Source organism: Prionailurus viverrinus, chromosome E3 (genome assembly GCF_022837055.1).
Source record: "Prionailurus viverrinus isolate Anna chromosome E3, UM_Priviv_1.0, whole genome shotgun sequence".
NCBI lineage: Eukaryota > Metazoa > Chordata > Mammalia > Carnivora > Felidae > Prionailurus > Prionailurus viverrinus.
The window spans coordinates 21,930,849-21,946,526 of NC_062576.1; the positions used below are offsets into that span (position 1 = coordinate 21,930,849).

Below are 15,678 nucleotides of genomic sequence, written 5' to 3' on the forward strand. Positions count from 1 at the left end.
CCTCCATTACTTACGGCTGCTAATCCAAAAATCTCAGCTTTTACTCTTGATCTCCCTACAATGCATTTTCCATTCAGCAGTCACAGTTAATCTTCTGAAATGCAAATCCCATCAAGACATTCCACTGCTTCAAGTCATCTGATGGATTCTCTTTCACTTAGAATAAAATTCAGTCTCCTTTCCTTGGCCTCTAAGGCTATAGTCCCGTACGCAGAGATCAGGGTTTCGCAACCACGGACATTTGGGGCTGGAGAATTCTCTTGGTGGGGGGCTGTCCTGTGCACCGTAGGATGCTTAAATGCCGGTAGTATACCCGCACCCCGAATGGTGACCTTGCCCGTCAATCCAACCCATCTGAGGCCACCCCCCAACCTCCAACACTTGCCCTACCCTCGTTCACCAAGATCTGACGCCACGGTCCTGCTTGTTCCCAAATTTACATTTGCCGCTCCTTTGCCTCCTCCCAGATCTCCACATGGCCGGCTCCTTCCCATCAGCTGGGTCTCAATTCAAGCCGTCACCTCCTCAGAAAGACCTTCCCAACCATCCTGCCCAAGCAGCCCACCCATCCTTTAACCTCTGTCTCATTGCCCAGTTTTATTTCCTTCATAGCATGCATTAGTACCTGAAATTATCTTCTTCATTTGTTTGGTTCTATGTTGTGGTCTTTTCCTGGACTGTAAGCCCTATAAGACTTCATCCATCTTGCTCTCCACTCTTTCCCCAGTGACTACCTAAGTACTGCATACAGTAGGCAGTCAATAAGTGGTTGTTATAGGACCCAATGAGTGGACCCATAAGACTACAGCTAACTCACGTCTGCTAGGGCTGGACACGGATTCTTTCTCAGGCCCCAGGGCAACTGGATCTGTTTCAAGAGAATGGCAATCTGTCACAAGACAGATTATCTATCTCTGGTTAAGAATACAGGCTTCTTGGGGCGTGTGGGTGGCTCGGTGGGTTAAGCATCCAACTCTTGGTTTCAGCTCAGGTCATGATCTCATGGTTCATGGGTTCGAGTCCTGCATCGGGCTCTGTGCTGGCAGCATGGATGGAGCCTGCTTGGGATTCTCTGTCTCCCCCACCCCTCCCTCTGCCCCTCCCCTGCGTGTGCACTCTCTCTCATTCTCTCTCTGTCTCTCTCCCAAAATAAATAAACATTTATTAAAAAAAAAAAAAAAGAATACAGCCTTCCTGAGTTCAAATCCCAGCTTTGCCATTCATCAGCTGTGTGACCTTGGGCAGGACGCTACACTTTCTAACCCTCTGTTTCCTTGTCTATAAAATGGGAAAAATAAAGGTCTCTTTCTCCTAGGATTGGTGCAAAGATTAAGTGAGATAATAAGCACAAAACACTTAGAGTGGTATTCTATATTTAAGCATAAAAACACTTAGAGTCAGTTCTGTGTGTTTGTTGTTTGTCGTTGTTATGATACATTGTTTCACTGAGTAAGAACTTTCCTGGGGAAGGTGACCTCACTGCAAGATGTGAAATTCCACTGCCTCCTCAACCATCTACCCTGGGAGAGGAAAAGCAGTCCCGCGGAACTTTCTATCAGGGACTTTTTCTCCCGAAAGCTATCTCCCTCCAATGCAAATAAATCTGATTTTATCTTGAGCCCAAGCAGAGAACTACCTATGTAGTAGTAACCTTTAATAGCCCAGAACAATATAATTGCTACTTCTTAGCATTCTCTTCTCCAGGGTAAATAATACTAATGCCTTGAATGCCTACTTGCTTTTCCCACTTTCTGATCTCTTACATTCATTGTTCTCAATTTGGAAAGAGATCTAAATGAAGAGAAAGGAGAGCTGCTGTTGTCATAGCAACTGCAAAGGGACAGACAACCCAGTTGGGATGAAATAAGAAAAGTCGGGTTGTTTATGTTTTGTTTTTTCCATTTTTCTTTCTGATTGAAAACATTCCATTGCTTTGAAACGGAGGCACGTGGCTGACACTGTCATTCTTACCCAGTGCCTCCTGATTCTTCCCTCTCCACCACCTGACAGAGAGGGGGACCTGTCAGAGTATGATGAGAGAAGGTGCTTGGGGACATCTCTATTGAAAAGCATCCCCTGTTTTATCACCTTTAAGGCTGAGTTTTGTGTTCATCCAACACAGTACACAGCCTCTCTCCCTACTTTCTGTCTTGGTTTGCATTACAGGTGGGCACCTGCCTATTCCCCAGCTACACTGATAAATTCTTCAAGATCAGGAACAGGGCTTATTCCCTATGTTCAAAAAAAGATTTAAAAAATTTTTTTTAAACTATTCTATTTTTTTTTTTTGAGACAGAGAGAGACACAGCATGAGCAGGGGAGGGGCAGAGAGAGAGGGAGACCCAGAATCCGAAGCAGGCTCCGGGCTCTGAGCTGTCAGCACAGAGCCCGACACGGGGCTCGAACCCACAAACTGCAAGATCATGACCTGAGCCAAAGTCAGACGCTCAACCGACTGAGCCACCCAGGCGCCCCACCAAAAAAAGATTTTTTAATCACACAAATAAAAGAGCAGTTGTACAATAACTCGAACAATCTACACACACACACCCCTTCATTTCATTTACATTGAATCCAAATGCTAATACTTGAGTTTATTGTCTCCACTGTATTTCATGTTTTCTACTGTTGTCTGTCTTAATTTTTCCCCCTTTCCCTCTAACTTTTGTGGGATTGATGAAGTTTTCTTTGTTCAACTTTTCTACTTGTAGAGTGCCTATATCTATATATCTCCAAATATAGAGAGAATACTTAGATACAAATGTAAACTTTATTTTTCTCTCCACAGGGATAGTTAATCAATGTTTATACCCTCCTTCTGATGACACCCTTAGCTTTCATTTGTCCCCCCAGCTCTCCAATCCCACTCCCCGTGTGGAAAGCATCTGGGTTTTTACTCTAAATTGTTGCCCTGTTTGCATTACCCATCAAAATTTGTACCCTTAAATGTTTGTTGTGTTATCACTGTGCCTTTTTCAGGTCCCAGATCTTCCCTTCTCTTTGAATTTCCATTTTCATTTTTGCTGAAGTACATTCTGAAATAACGCTTTCAGAGAAGGACTCTCAATGATAAAACTCCGAAATATCTGTAGAGAGGACAAATGTCTTTACTCTCCCCGTACCTGACTGATAGTTTGAATACAGAATTTCAGGTTCAACACGAGTTTCTCAGAATTTCGAATTCTATTTTCTCTGAGGATCCGAGAAGTCTGATGCTAATCTAATTCTCTTTTCTCTCTTGGAAATCTCGTTTCTTCCCTTCTGGAAGTTTCAAGAATGTTCTCTTTATCTTTGGGGTACTAAAGTTCACCTAATGTGTCCTAGTGGGTTTTTATTGTTATTAGTGACCCTGCTCAGCACTCTGTACATCTGTCTTCAGCTCTAGGAGATGTTCTTCTACCGCTTCTGTTATCTGTTCCCCCTTTCATTCTCTATCCCCTTTTAGAACAGCTAGTCAATACACTGTGTAACTATAAGGGCCATCTTCCCTTTTAATCTGTCTCTTATGCTTTGCACTTCTGGATCCTTTATTCCATGTTCTGCAAGAGTCCCTTACTTCCGGTTTTCTAATTCAGTCTTCAGCCCTCTTATTGACTCGAGTTTTGTTTTACAATCCTACTTTAAAATTTCAGGGCCTCTGATTTCCCATTTTTTTCTTAGTGGCTTTCTACGGTTCTGAGAGACTCCTGAATCTCTCTGAGGAACTCATACTAAGGCCAATCTTTTCTTCCTTCCCTCTTTAATCCTTTCTCAGAAGTTAGTTTCACTGTTTGGTGGGTTCCATACCTCTCTTGTGATGTTGGTTTTTCTCACGTGTCTGGTGGGTTTTTTTTCCCCTTGTATTTTGCAGACGAGGGTTTTGAAGGAAAATATTTGGCAGGTAGACTAAATTTCTTCAGCTCAGGTAAGATCTCTAGTTACCTGGCGGCAAATTCAGGTTTTGATCATAAAAGCTCTCCCTCGGGTGATTTTGCAGGTTAGAGGTAGGGCAGTGACACGTGGTGGCATGGTAGACTTCAAGGTGGTTCCCATGGTCCCTGCCTCTTGGCATTCAGGTCTCTTCATTACCCTATCCCACTGGGTGTGGTGACTGACTTCCACCCAATAGGATATGACAAGGTGATGGCTCCCCTGATGATGTCACATAATGTTAAGACACTTTCATGCTGGCAGACTCGGGGTCTTTCTTCTCTCTCTCCATTACTGGGTTTGAAGAAACAAGCTGTCATAAATCCCACCGCCACAAGGAAATGAATTCTGGCAACAACCTCAGGGACCTGGGAACAGAACCTTCCACAGTCCAGCCTCTAATGAGAAGCAAGCTGTGGCTGATGACTTGATTGCAGCCTTGTGAGACCCCAGACAGAAGACCAGCTGAGCTATGCCCAGACTCTTGACCCACAGAACCGGTGAGAAACGTGTATGTGTGTTAAGCTGCTAAGTTTGTACTAGTTTGTTATGCAGCAGTAGATGCCTAACATAGTGTTTGCCCTCCCGATGTAAGGACTCCCTTCTCTTCTTGGGGACATTGGTTAACTGGGTGTGTTAGCCCACTTCTCAATCCTCAGTGACCACTTGGGAGAGTTTCCTTCTAGGAAACACACACACACACACACACACACACACACACACACTGTAAACAGGTGTACTTTCAGCTTATCCTGGGGGCTAAGCCTGGAATCAAGAGTTCCAAATCCTTTTTTGCTATACAAAACAGTCAGACTACAGCACAGTCAAATAAAAAGGAGTGGCCATTTTCATGGTTGAAAATAGATGCAAAATTCCTAGATAAAATATTAGTGAACAGGATTCAACAAAACATAAAAGAGTAATAAATCAGGAGCATTAGGATTCATTTCAGAAATGCAAAGACAGCTTAGTATTAAGAAGATTTAAGAAATTATTCATCAGCTTCATCAGAGAATTCAGTATATGATGAGGTAACATTTCAGTTTGGTGGTTAAGTTATAAATTAGTAAGTAAATGGTGTTGAGACCGCTGGCTAGCCTTTTGAGTGAATACTTCTAGATCCTCCGTTCATCTTTTATATCCTAACAAATCTCAAAAGGACAAAAAAATTTTAAGTAAAAAAAAAAAATTACTTGAAACAAAGATGGATTTTAAAATAAATTCAGAATGGGAAACCTTTCCAACTGTGGCACAAAATCCAGAGGCCATAAAAGAAAAGATTAAATACAGATAAATAAATTGACCTCATAAAAAAATTTCAATGTCTGCACAGCAAAAAAATACAAACCGGTGCAGCTGGCCATCTGTTTTGGGAGGAAAGAGAATGGAACTGAGGTGTAAATATATGTAAACCCAATGAGCAGAGAGACTGGCCTGGCCTAAATGGAGAGTGATGGATACATCAGAGAAAAGGTAGGTGCATATTGGAAGTACACAGAGGCTGGTATATTCCTATCCATTACAGAGCATCCACCAGGGACAAAGCACTGTACACTTTAGGGGACAAAATGCTCAGCCGCTTGACATCAGTCAGTATCTGTCATAAGCCACCCTAGTCCTGGCACAATGGGTGCATCCAATAACTGACCCACACACCTCGGAAGGGTCATCCACGCATCAAGACTATCTGTAGGGTCAGCTGAGGTCTCTTTTTTTTTTAATTTTTTTTTTTCAACGTTTATTTATTTTTGGGACAGAGAGAGACAGAGCATGAATGGGGGAGGGGCAGAGAGAGAGGGAGACACAGAATCAGAAACAGGCTCCAGGCTCCGAGCCATCAGCCCAGAGCCCGACGCGGGGCTCGAACTCACGGACCGCGAGATCGTGACCTGGCTGAAGTCGGACGCTTAACCGACTGCGCCACCCAGGCGCCCCAGCTGAGGTCTCTTTTTAAAAATTTTTTTTTAATGTTAATTTGTTTTTTGAAAGAGAGAAAGAATAAAAGTGGAGGAGGGGCAGAGAGAGAGGGAGACAGAATCCAAAGCAAGTTCCAGGCTCTGAGCTGTCAGCACGGAGCCAGACGCAGGGCTCGAACTCACGGACCGTGAGATCAATACCTGAGCCGACGTCGGATGCTTAACCGATTGAGCCACCCAGGTGCCCCAGCTGAGACTGCGTCTTAGCTCAATTTCTCCCGGTGCCCAATTCTGCTTTCCACCTGTCCTCCTGGTGGGTCCCATTAACGTGCTCTAAAAAAGCCCTTACCCATGACTCTGCCTCAGAATCTGCTTCCTGGGGACCCCAACATACAGCACACACTAATGACATTGAAGAGTAACTATTTCCACACTCTGGCCAACAGCGGGATACATATCACTCTTAATTCCTTCCAGTTTGACATGCCAAAAGTAGTACCTCTTTGTTGCTTAAATTTGGAGGAACATAGACTCTCCCATATGCCCTATCGGCATTAAGAGTACACAGCGAAGCACATTTCCGGAGGGCAACTTGCCAAAAATAAAAATTGAACATTATGTATACCCTTTTTTAACTCGAGGTGTTTTTAAAGTTTTTTAATATATATTTAAAGGTAATTGTAGATTCACACAAAAGAACACAAAGAGATCCCGTGTACTCTTTACCCCAGTATCCCCAGTGAGAATATTTTGCAAAACTAGAGTCCAGTATCACAGTCGGGATATTGGCATTGAGGTTGAGATTTCCCTTCTTACTTGTACGTGTGTGTGTGTGTGTGTGTGTGTGTGTGTGTGTGTGTGTGTGTGTTTAGTGCTATACAATTTCACATTTGGACTCACCTATCCCCATTAGGATTCACCACGACAATGAAGATACACTGCACAGTTCCATCACAACAAGGATCATCTCTGTTGCCTTTTTTGACCCGCCCTACCTCCCCCCATGACTCTCCACATCCTATCCCACTCCATCCCCTGGTGATCACTGAGCTGTCTTCCATTTCTAAATCGTGTCACTTACAAATGTTATATATAAAGGGAATTACATAGCATGTAACCTTTTGGGATTGGCTTTTTTCACCCAACATAATTCCTTAGTTTCTTCCCAGTCTATTCATTTTTTTTAATTTTTAAATTTTTCTAATTAAAAAATTGTTTAATGCTTATTTATTCTGAGGGAGAGAGAGAGACGGAGTGTGAGCAGGGGAGGGACAGAGAGATAGGGAAACGCAGAATCTGAAGCAGGCTCCAGGCTCCGCGCTGTCAGCGCGGGGCTCAAACTCCTGAACTGCAAGGATCATGACCAGAGCCGAGGCGGACCCTTAACCAACTGAGCCACCCAGGCGCCCCTGTATCCTGTTCCTTTTTATCACTGGGGTGTATTCCATGGCTTGGACTGCAAAACAAACAAGAATCTGCTTACCCATTCACTTGCTGAAAGACATCTGGGCTGTTTTTAATCTAGCAATTCAAGATCTAGACATCTAACCCTCAAATACAGTGACTTAAAGGCAAAGAAGTGTTTACAATATTCCTCCACCACCACCCCCCCCCCCACCTTGCAAATTGGAAGAAATCAACATTCATCAGTAGGGACCTACTTAAACAAACTGCATTAACTCACCTAAGGTATGTGTGCTCATACAGAGATATTCCATGTATATAATCGAGTTACAGAAGAGGAAATATATTATGCTCCTTATGTGGTTTGGGTTTGTGTGTTTGTTTTTTAAGTGTCACTGACAGCAAAGAGAGCAGAGAGAACTTTGTGCTCATGTTTCAGTTAATGCCATTCTGTAAATTCTATATTCCTGTCCAGTATTTATCTCCTCACATTTATTTCATCCTGTTGCCTTGGGTAGGCCCTCAGTAGCATTGTAATCATTGGTAGTTAAAGCAGGCATCCGTGTGTTGCTTCTTACTTTAATGACAATGTTTCTAAAGATTCACCATTAAGTGTAACATTTGCTGTATTTTAGCTCAGGGAATATAGTCGATGGTATTGTAACAGCATTGCATGGGAACAGACGGTAGCCCCATAGCATAATGTAAACAGTTGTCAAGTCACAATGTTGTACTAATGTAACATTGCGTGTCATTTACACTTCAATAAAAAAATATTTGCTGTATATTTATGGTAGATACCCTTTATGACTATTTCTATTTCTATCTAGAAAGGATGTTGCATTTTAGCAACCGTCTCCCCAGTACCCATGGAATGGTTTCCCCCCTTTAATCCCTAAATACAGTAAGGTACATTGATATCTCCATTGATTCCCCAACTTGAATTTCTCAGATAAATCCTACTTGATCAAGATCTATTATTCTTTTAATACACGACTAGATTCAATTATCTGGTATTATTTAGAGTTCTGGCCTCTACATTCATAAGTGAGATTAGCCTGTAATTGTAGTTTCTTGTCTTGAAATCAGAAATAAACTAGCCTTACAAAATAATATTGGTGGGTCCCTGTGTTTTTCTAAGCTCTGAAATATAAGATGTGAGCGAGCTCCCCTCCGAGATTTGGCAGAACTTGACTTATAACTACAAAAGGCTTGAGTATTGGGTGATAGGGAGGGAGGGGCACATTGGTAGATGGGCCTTTAACCACTTTAACCACCAGTGTTTTCTATTGGCTTTCTTGTACCAATTTTTGGTAACTTATAATTTCCTTGACATTTGTGTCCATTTTATCTAGGTTTTCAAATGGATGGGTATGAAGTTATATAGCTGGATCATATCATTCATACATTTATTATGTGAATTTGCTATGTATGCTCTATTACATTTTTTAAAAAATCTTTTTAAAGAAAAGAAGGGAAAAGGGAGCCTAACAATTTAAACCACGTGCATAATTCCTCTTGTTATTCCAGTTAAAGAAGTTATGCCTCACACGAGCAAGACGTGACTGCTATCCACGCAGTCAGTCCGTTTCTACCTTTGAGCATCTCGCTCTGAGGGTAATTCAATAGTTTAAAGACATTTTTCATATAAGTCGGCCATGAACCAAAAAAATAACGATGGGATTCAAAGCCGAAGAAAAATCGTTAGATTTTTGCAAGAGCGTATCTACCTCCAACATCAGCCCAGCTGACAAAAGAATTTCTCCGGCAACTTTCCTTATTTGCGGTTCTTACCTCACCCTCTGACTTCAGCTAGGATGCTGCACGAAGAAGTCTCCTAATTCTAAGAATCTCCTCTGTGTCCGTGCCCTCTCGTCCTGCATCATATCACGTTGTGTCTTCTCTCTTTGCCTTCATCATACGTGCAGGAAGTTGGTACGTGCGTATCATTCTTTCAGAACCTCCGGCTTTGGCTTTTATTGATCATCTCAACTATTGTTCCTTGTTTGTTTGTTTCATTTATTTCTGCTTTTATTTTTATTAACTTGATCCATCCATTTTATTTGAGCTTATTTCATGCCTGTTTTCTTGTCCCCTGTTGCTGGAGTTCGTCTGGGATTTCAAAATGGAAATGAAGCAGTCCTTAATAAAAAATAATAATAACAGAGCACCTGGGTGGCTCAGTCGGTTAAGTGTCCAACTTCGCCTCAGGTCACGATCTCACGGTCTGTGAGTTCGAGCCCCGCGTCGGGCTCTGCGCTGACAGCTCGGAGCCTGGAGCCTGCTTTGGATTCTGTGTCTCCCTCTCTCTCTGTCCCCCTCCCCGCTTGCACTCTTTCTCTCTCTCAAAAATAAATAAACATTAAAAAAATTAAGCTTAAATCTTAATAATAGTAAGGAGTTGGGGGGGAGTAGGCGTGCCTGGGTGACTCAGTTGGTTAAGCGTCCAACTCTTGATCTCAGCTCAGGTCTTGATCTCAGGGTCTTGAGTTCAAGCCCCGGGTTGGGGGCTCCAACCCGAGAACATACATTTAAAAAAAAAAAAAAAAAAGTACGTGCAATTCTGAACCAGCAATTTCACATCTCTGCATCTGCACTAGAGAACAATTCACACATTTGTCCCAAGATGCTATATAAGAATTATCTCTTCACGTTATTGTTTATAACAAAAAGGAAGAGCCTAAAAGCACATCGATAGGAATATAACTTACTAACCCATGCTATACTGAAATAGAATAGTACACAGCAGAGAAAAAGAGAAAAGTAGAGCTTCATGGATGCTGCCTTGTCTCTTTTTCTGTCCAAACAGCTATCCAGTTGCCTTTAAGCCACTTACTGAAGAGTCTCTTCTCCCACCACCTGGATATGCTATCCTGGTAACATACTAAATCCTCATCCGTTCCTGGATCCGTATTTCCACACTTTATTCCATGCCATTGAGCTATCAGTGCACCCCCTCGGTCTATGTTCTGCTGTTATAAATTTTGTTGTTTGATAATGTATTTTAATATATAATGGAGAAGGTTACTTCTCATTACTCTTCTTCTAGAGAATGTCCCTGGTAATCACTACCAGTTCTGAAGAAAAAAAAAATGCTATTGAAATTTTGATTGAAATTGCATTGAATTTATAGATTTATCTAGTGAAAATTGACATCTCTACAATTTTGAGTCTTCCTATTCAAGTGCAAGGTTTGACACTCCATTGATTCAAATCTTCTTTTATGGCCCTCAATAGAGGTTTATAGTTTTATTCATATAGATCCTTCACAATGCTTGTTAAGTTTATCCCTAGATATTTATGGCTATTGTCTCACAAGAATATGGAATTCAGTATCTCCAAAACTGAACTTTTTATCTACCTCGTCACATTCTGTTCCTTTGCCAGATCCTCCCCGGTGCAATTGGGGCACCTGTATTCACCTGGTGCCGTTGTCCAGCACCTGAGTCATTCCTGAGTTCTCCTTCGACCTCACGTCCAACTCCTGACCAAATCTAAGGATACCATATCTCAACGCCTTGACCTCTCCTCATCTACACTATCAGTCTCCTTGTCCACACCAAGCCACCATCTTAACTCATTACAATAACGCGATAACTATTTTATGTTCTCTCTTCTTCTTCCATTCTTTACACAGCAGCATTTTTTTAAAAGGTAAATTGACCAAATCACTCTCATGCTTGAAAGCCCCAGTGGCCTTGCATTGCACTTAGATGCAATTCAACGTCCTTAGCAAGGCCAACAAGGCTGTAAACGATCTGGCCTGTACCATCAATCACTTCAACCTTAAATATCCCACCACTGTCCTCATTCATGACACCCAAGCCCCAGTGGACTCACCTCGGTTTTTGAAATTACTGATGGTGGTTGATTAGGTCATCATGTCTATTTCTTCACTTCCTCCCTGTAATAGAATTAGACATCTTAGTCTCATTGCTATTGGAATCGGCAATGTGATTTGCTTTAGCCAACACAATGTAAGTAAACAGTGCAAACAGAGGTTTTAAATGGGCAGGCACAGTTTGGCTTGGATTTCTGTCATCTGACAGGAGAGCACTCTAATTAGCTGCTGGTCTCACATGGAGACATGAGTGGAACAGACCTGAGCCCACCCTGTATGCAAAACTAGCATTCACCAGCGATAGACACTCTTGAGCAGAACAATAGGTATTTATTTTTTTAGGCCACTAAGACCTGGGAGCTATTTGTTACACAGCATTCATCACAGCAATAGCTAACTAATGCACCAGTTCTCTCCTACCTCTGCGACTTTGTTTAATGTATGTCCAATTCTCTAGACTGTAAGTTTCATGAGGGTTAAATCTGTGTCTATTCTGTGTCCCTCTATATCGCCAGAGCCTGGCATAATACTCATTATGTGGTAGTGGCTAAATAAATGTTCATGAAAAATAACTATGGTAAACTTTTCATGGTAAATACTATCTCTGATTTTATTAAACTTTGCAACATTGCTTAGGTATATAATTAATTTAAAAAAATTTTTTTTAAATGTGTATTTATTTTCGAGAGAGAGAGTGAGACAGAGTGTGAGTCGGGGAGGGGCAGAGAGAGAGGGAGACACAGAATCGGAAGCAGGCTCTAGGCTCTGAGCTGTCAGCACAGAGCCCGACACGGGGCTCAAACTCATGGACCGTGAGATCATGACCTGAGCTGAAATCGGACGCCCAACTGACTGAGCCACTCGGGGGCCCCCCCAGGTGTATAATTGTTGTTAACTGCTCTGTTGCCGGTCATTTCACTGAGCTCTCCTATTCTTACTAATTACCTTCCAGTTGATTCTTTTGGGTTGTCTATAACCAAAAGCGTATCATCTGCGGTGGCAGTCTGTTAAACTGTGGTCCCGACAAACCACGCCTCTTGGTATTCACATCCTTGTGTAGTCCCTTGCCATTGATTCTGCACTGGGCCTGTGACTTCCTTTTAATCAATGGACTGCAGTGGAGATGGCACTCCACTGTGCCAAGAATTAAGGAGGCCTAGAAGGTTCCACTGTTGTGCTTTTGTGAGTCTGGATCTACTCTGTAAGAAGTCTGGTTCCCCTGCTGGAGGGACCACATGGAAAGAGAGAGGAGAAAGAACCATTCCAACTGGCAGAATCTTGAGCAAATAAAAGGGTTGTTATCTTAAGCCACAGAGTCTTGGTGTGGTTTGTTACACATCAATAAATAATTGAAACATCTGTAAATAACAACGTTGGCGGGGGGGGGGGTGGTGGTAAGAGAGAGAGTGAGAGAGAGAGAGAGAGAGAAAGAAACAGAATGTTAACTATAGAGAACAAACTGACGGTTCTGAGAAGGGAGGTGGGTGGGGAGATGGGTGAAACCAATGCTAGGGATTAAGGAGTGCACCTGCTGTGATGAACACCCAGTGTATGACCGTGTTGAATCTCTAAACAGTACACCTGAGACGAAGGTCATACTGTATGTTAACTAACTGGAATTAAAACAAAAACTTCAAAAAAAAATAGATTTGAATTTAAAAACAACAACAGCTTCGTGTCCTGAATTGAAACTATCATGCTACTCTACACTCCTGTCTAAGTGCGTTGGCTGCTTCTTTGATCCTATTTTGTAATCCGTCTGAAAAACATTATGAGTCTTACTATTTGCTAAAGAAAGTAAAATTTGGGGAAAAGTCATCAAAATACTCATATCGGTTATTCCCTGAGCATGATATGATGGGAGGAGGGACTTTCAATTTCCACTGTATGTTTCTGTTATTTTTAAATTTTATATATAACATTTATTACCTATATACTAAAAAGATATTAATAGTGGTGACTGTAGGTGTAATTTTTTTCCCTTCCCTTTCATGTTTTACTGTGAAGAAAAACGACTTTTTTTGCTATGTGTACAAAGGTGCGTGAATTTTACATATTTTGTCGTGTTGGGTATATGTCCATTTTTGTAATGTAACCAAATGTTTAATATCAGCATTGGACTTTGAAATTTACTAAATGTGTTTTTGCATTTGTCTAAATTGTATGGTTTTTCTCCCTTGATTTATTAACATGGTAATTTAGATAACCTAATATTGAATCATCCTTGCGTTATTGATTCTCCGGGTAAAAGAACATTCCTCTTTATGCAGTAGGGGGTCTGCCACAGGTGGATCCCATGAGGAAGGATTAGGGCTTGAGCGAGAAGCAAATCAGTGCCTCCAGGCGCTTCCAGATGGCCCAATAGATAAGGAGTCCCCTTGCCCAGAATGCAAGCATCTTCTGCATTCTTTCAGGAAAACTCAGTTGTCCTTATGTATTCCCACGACAAATCCCCTGTGATCATAATCCACTTTCACTGCCTGAGCCAGTGATTTTCAGTTGCACTGGAAGACCCACACCGATCAATCCAGACAACCAAACAGTTGAGGCAAACAGCACGAAAGAGAGGTAGGAGGCTGAGTAAAAGAGAAACTAACACCAAATGAAGTAAAGTTAACACGGGAATCCAAAGAGAACTCGGACGTGAGTATAGTTAATGAATGTACTAAGAGCTATTTAAGTCGATGTCACATTCTTAAATCAAAATTAGGCTGCCAACCATAAAAATAAGCAGAACTCTTGGAAATTTAAATAATGGCTTGCTAAAATTAAAAACTCGGCATCAAAGCTGAATAACAGGACAAACACATACGAAGACCAATTTAGGAATCTGCAAAACCAAAATAGTTGATTCTCCAGAGAGCAGTGCTAAAGTAAAAGAAAGCATTTTTTTCTATACCTGACACTGTCCCTCCTTCCACTGCCGCTCTGGAAAATTTGGAAGCAATCTGATGAGTGGGACAAGGGGAGAAGTCTGAACCAGGGGGAGAAAAAGATCCCTGCTTTCTGCTTCCCCAACGTAGACTGCCAGCCCAAGCATGGCCTAGGCTTTCACTCTCCTTGCAAAAATCTTTCGGCTGAATTTGAAGTATTGCATGGGATGTATTTGCTGAAATAAAACTCTTCTTCGGCTTGAGATGAGTGGAGACCTGATTAACAATGACCTGGAACTTCGTGGGGCTTCTCTGGGATTTCCCTCAGGGCTATGGAATGGATTTGAACAGACAGTGGAAAACAAAAGCCAAATTGCTGAGTGATTATCTCCAGAGTCCTGCTGGTCCTGCCTAATGCGCCTAATGCGGCCATGCGGTCCTCAAACTGCAGAGCACATCAGACACTCCAGGGAAGCTTCTTAAAAATAGATCTGGACGCCCCAAACCACAGTCAGTCCCTCCCTCAAGGTGGGGTCCCAGCAATCAGCATTTTAAACAAGGCCCTCCCCTTGGAGGATTCTGATCGAGTTAACCTGCTTGCCACGCATTAAATAATAATACTCTTCAAACCCACTGCTCAACGCACAATCGCTTTCCTCTGTGCCTTAATGCAAGCTCTTCATTTCTCTGAAAAGTCTCTACCTCCGCTTTATGGCCTAAAGTGCCATTTCTTTGCAAAGCCGTCTCGGATTCCCTTCTAAACTCCCATTTTCTTCCCTCCCTTGAGCTCTTGTAGCCTCTCTTAAATTTTAGCATTCCAGTTAAAAGCTTTGGAGTAAAACAGAGCAAGGTTTGGGTCCCGGCTTTGCCACTTATTAGCTGTGTGACCTTCACCAAATCGTCTGAAGTCTCTAAGCTTCCCTTTGCTCACCTGTAAAATGAGAACGGTGCCGATGGAACGACAGGATGTCTGGAATCTTCCTTTTTCGTAACTTAGATGGGGGAAGTGAGCAGGGAGATGAACAAATCAAAACAATTATCATCCGTCGGTTGATAATGATTGAGGTTGGATGACAGGTACCTAGGAGTTCGTTGTATCATTGCGTCTATCTTGTGTATGTTTGAAATATCCATAATAAAAGGAAAAATTCATTTAAAAACATGAATGCCCCATCAGGAAAAAAAACAAAACAAAACTGTATAATCAAAAGGAACTGTTGATAATCCATGAAAAAGATGCAGGCAGATGATTTTAAATGTTTGGTCTTTCTAATAATTTTTAAAAATATTTTAACATTTACTCATTTTTGAGAGACAGAGAGAGACAGAGCGTGAGCAGGGGAGGAGTAGAGAGAGAGGGAGACCCAGAATCTGAAGCAGGCTCCAGGCTCTGAGCTGTCAGCACAGAGCCTGACGGGGGGGGGGGGGGGGGGGGGGGGGCTGGAACCCACGAACTGTGAGATCGTGACCTGAGCTGAAGTGGGCACTTAACCGACTGAGCCACCCAGGGGCCCCATGGTCTTTCTAATAATTTTTTAATGTAAATGTTATAAAGATGATATCTCTTACATAATAACCAAATTATATTAAGTAAAATAATGGACATTAAGTCCCTATCACAGTATCTACCACATAATTCTCCATAATTGTTATTTTCCTCTCTTCTTTCCATCAAGGCAATTTGTGTATACACGTTACGTCCCCTCCCTGAGCTACACTGGGAACAGCGAAGAGA

General features: G+C 42.0%; 1 long non-coding RNA gene across 1 annotated transcript; it reads right to left on the reverse strand.

Annotated features, from left to right (window-relative positions):
- Window positions 1-8,447: 8,447 nt before the first annotated feature.
- LOC125154566 (uncharacterized) lies at window positions 8,448-15,045 on the reverse strand. The gene is made up of 3 exons (XR_007147834.1): window positions 14,875-15,045; window positions 11,070-11,133; window positions 8,448-9,341 (listed from the first exon to the last, which is right to left on the reverse strand). It is a non-coding gene; the product is annotated as an uncharacterized LOC125154566 (long non-coding RNA).
- Between the last annotated feature and the right edge of the window lie 633 nt (window positions 15,046-15,678).